Here is a 4,103-nt window from a genome sequence, read left to right as displayed (position 1 = left end):
TGGGAGAGGCGAGATTCCTCCCCCCCCCCTTCCCCCTCCTCACAATGCTATCCTTCTTTACCTACAGCAAAAAATAAATAAATAAATTAATAAATAAAACTAGAGAAATTTCTACTGTGAAACTATTTGCATACAAGTGAACGGCCCTTGAAATTTAACTCTTCAAAGTTTTAAGCCCTGCTGATTCCGGATATTGATTAGAAAGTGTTAATCCACATGTGAAACCTGAGTATATAATCCCTGTGACATTTGATCAACGGTGTTCCATAAGGACAGGTTCTCATTCAAAACGTTCGAAAATTCAATTTCTTTGTAGTTGCATTTTTTAAAGGTGTACTTGTCTAGACTCTTGGAACAGAAAGTTTTTTTTTTAATCCGTGCTTTACAAAAGTTTCTACAGTCCATTGTTTGAAGCAGTGTCACGGCTGCCATGAGCTGCGCGGGGTACCCGCCATGTGTCCAACGCCTTGTCACGGTTCGCGCGGCTCCCCCTGTTGGAGGTTCGAGTCCTCCCTCGGGCATGGTTGTGTGTGTGTTGTCCTTAGCATAAGTTACTGTAAGTAGTGTGTAAACATAGGGACTGATGGTTCAAATGGCTCTGAGCACTTTGGGACTTAACATCTGAGGTCATCAGTTTCCTAGAACTTAGAACGACTTAAACCTAACTAAATTAAGGACATCACACACACCCATGCTCGAGGCAGGATTTGAACCTGCGACCGTAGCGGTCGCGTGGCTCCCGACTGAAGTGCCTACAACCGCTCGGCCACATCGGCCGGTCTATCATGTATTCTAGAAGAGCTGTACGGTCGTCAGTGGCGCCTGTTCTTTCTAGAACAGTTACTATCTTCATATCTATGGTTAAACGTCACCCAGCCATTGACCTTCGTCTGTGCGAATGCGCACAGGCTACCGGAAATCTTACGGGAATCGTCACCTTAGTGTGAGCCAGTAATGAGTGGATGGACAAATACCTATTAAGTACATTACGTAATCGGATTGTGGGCGGTTCGGGGTGTGAGTCTCACGGGAAGCGTGCGAGGGATAAATTCCTGCAGTCGTGCTGTTCATTTGTGCCCTCGATAGCTCAGATGGATTGAGCGTCTGCCTTGTAAGCAGGAGATCCTGGGTTCGAGTCCCAGTAGCGGCACACTTTTCAGCTGTCCCCATCGAAGTATATCAACAACACCTGTCGGCAGCTGAGGGTTTCAATTAATTATCAGTTGTGTAGGTGATTCGATGAACCCTTTGCCAGGCACTTAAATGTGTTTTGCAGGGTATCCATATAGATGTAGATGATAACTCGTCCCGTGTCGCACGTGCTCAAAATGATTCATACTGCAGAATGCATGCAAACATACTCACCGAAAATACGGACGAATATCAAGTGCAGGCTGCCGAGTGCTGCATATCCAGCTTTGACAGATCGGCTTTTCCTGCCAAGAAGAACAGGAAGTTGCTGTCTAGGAACAATCAGAGGTAGAGGAAGGGTTGATAAATACTCCTTGACTTGCAGACTAAACGTAAATAACGAAAATACATTTTTGGTAAAAATTGGTCAAAACATAATCGGTTGCCCTCCGTATTGGATTAGCTGTTTTGAATATTGAAAATCTGACTTCAGATTCGTTTTCAGCGACATTAAAAATATATATGTAACACTCAGTTCATGCAAATCGAAGTAATAATATAACTAAATGTTTTCCCTAAACTTTGAACACATTTTTTTCGGGTAACTATTTTCTCAGAACGGCATGCAGCATAAATTAAAAGTGGTTCGTTCTCTTAACATCTACCTCTGACCCCTAAAAGTAAACACTTTTCTTAGGAACTTATAGCTATAATATGACATTTGTTAATATTAACTAATTTTTGTGTAGGCATAAGGAGTGAAACAAACCCTCAAAAATCGAACTCAAAGTTCGAATTAGCACTGTATCGTTAAATTTAAGGTTGTTTCATTGCGGTTAGGTATACGCTCCCATAAATTTTATGTTTTATCGACTGATGTTATCCATTTTCAATTTCAGAGGAATAATGTAGTATCAACTGATGTTACCCATTTTTGAATTCAGGTAACATATGAGGTGCCACACTGCACGCGCTCTGCGTACTCCAGTCTCGCAGGCCCTTGATCAAATCATAATTACGGGCGCCATTTTTTATTGAAAATCTAAAATTAAGCTCATAGTATTATCACTCGTAATTCCCAAACAGATCTTTCGAATGTATTTTCATTGTCTCAAAAAGAATTTCAAATGTACCCTTTTTTGCTCATTTGTATGAGAACCTGGCCGTAACGCCGGAATATAGTCACGAGATTTTTTTTCAGAGACGCTGTACGTTCGCGAGAAGACTTTCGTTCTGCGCGTGTCGAAGGACATTCCTCAGATATTACTGTGTGTGTGCTACTCAGTCGTGCCATTTAAGTGTACATCTTTGCATAGTTTTCCTTTCACGATGTAAACAGTGTTCCGCTCAGTTGCTAACTGGCCAGTGAGTGGTTCCGAAGGTATCGGATGTGCGGTGCGTTCGGTCTGCTAGGACAACAGCAGACTAGCGTGGTGCGATGGCAGAAGCAGACACTGAGGGAGCTAGCTGCTGGGACGCCAGCGAACAATTTATGCCAAGTAAGACGAAGAGGACTATTCCTATATTACGAGCCGTCTCAAAAGTGTTTACCATTGGTAAATCTTGCTGTTGAGTCTGACAAAACTGGCAGTTTTGCCTAGAGATACATTAGAGAGAGCTACAGGAAATCCCTCCACCCCCCTCAATGAATTTTTGGTTGTGATGACAGGCCGATTGGTAGTGTAGCCCGAGATCTAAGTTAGGTTGGAAGGTGGTAATTTGATTGAGAGTTGTTTACGCCAACGATTATGAATGCCGACTAAACGTTGTGCGAGCAGATTGCCCTGTAGCGTAGCCTAGCGTTTCCGTCCGCGCCACATTTAACACACTTTCTCTAACTGTGTACAAAAGTCTCACAACAGCCACGATAACTACGTTTCTGGTGGGGGGAGGGTAGAGTCCACTATGTAACTTTCACTGCAAATTTTAGTAACCGCATAAACTAACCGAAATAGAAGCGTAATTTTAACTATATTTCCTTTTGTGGGAAAATAATGGTTCTCCTCTTTCGGCAGCACCTGTAATATGTAGGCGACTTATTAGTTTTTTTTAACTCTGAATCATGATCTCAATAGACGCAGTGCTTTTTTTACGTTACTTGATTTGTGGTCTATAGTAAACAATGCAACGAATTGGTAAATTCTTTGAAGTTTGACGTGTGTTACATAGACGACGTCTGCAATGTTCGTAAGGCCAAGTTTGCATATATTCGGTGTCTGTTTTTTTGGCCATGTACTGTATAATTAAGGGGAGGAGGATTATGTTCAAGGAGCAGTGCATCAGCAGTCTATGGAGAAATTGAGAATTTGGATCTAAAGAACGGCATGCTCGGGCAGTTCGTGCTATTCTGTTGACCACTGTGTAATTCGGACACAGTGATCATTGCCTCTCCCTCGTAACCAGGGGACTCGGGTGCTAATCCTGGTCTGGCACAAATTTTCAACAGTGCCCATTGACTAAAGTCTGTGCCCATTGTCAGCTAATGTCATTGTTTCGGTGTTAAATTGTATTTTGTTCACGATACGTAGTTTGGCTTTTTCATGGATAACAGCTTTGAAAAGCGTACAGGTTATATTGATATTTGCTCGTCGTTAGTCCAAGGCAACTATAGCGATTTATAAACACAGTTGTAGTTCGTATTAAGCCTACATACGTAATTGTGTCCTGTGTTTCTTTACCAAGAACTACTTCGTAAGTAATTCCCTGTAGTGGTATTTTGTTTTAGTATTTTGTTTAAATATTTATAGACTGCAGGCTTGGATGAAATATGAAACACATGTCCGAAGTTCCTGTTGATACTGCAGATACTGTTTCATCCGTACTAGGGGCCAAAACATTTCATCTAATACAGAAGGACACAATTTGTCTCGAGATTTAGCAATTTTTCGTAATAGAGGCCTTGCTTCGATATATTTTTCTCTAATTCTTGTTTGGTTTTAATCTTAAAACACACTAACTCTTCCACCACTTAT

The 4,103-nt window shown here is 41.6% G+C and overlaps 1 non-coding gene across 1 annotated transcript; it reads left to right on the top strand.

Moving 5' to 3' along the window:
• Positions 1-1,075: 1,075 nt before the first annotated feature.
• Positions 1,076-1,150, top strand: Trnat-ugu (transfer RNA threonine (anticodon UGU)). The gene has a single exon. It is a non-coding gene; the product is annotated as a tRNA-Thr (tRNA).
• The last annotated feature ends 2,953 nt before the right edge of the window (positions 1,151-4,103 follow it).

The sequence above is a fragment of the Schistocerca gregaria genome, unplaced genomic scaffold (genome assembly GCF_023897955.1).
Source record: "Schistocerca gregaria isolate iqSchGreg1 unplaced genomic scaffold, iqSchGreg1.2 ptg000198l, whole genome shotgun sequence".
Classification (NCBI taxonomy): domain Eukaryota; kingdom Metazoa; phylum Arthropoda; class Insecta; order Orthoptera; family Acrididae; genus Schistocerca; species Schistocerca gregaria.
The sequence above is the reverse complement of the archived record's forward strand: the minus strand, read 5'-3'. Positions and strand labels throughout refer to the sequence as shown.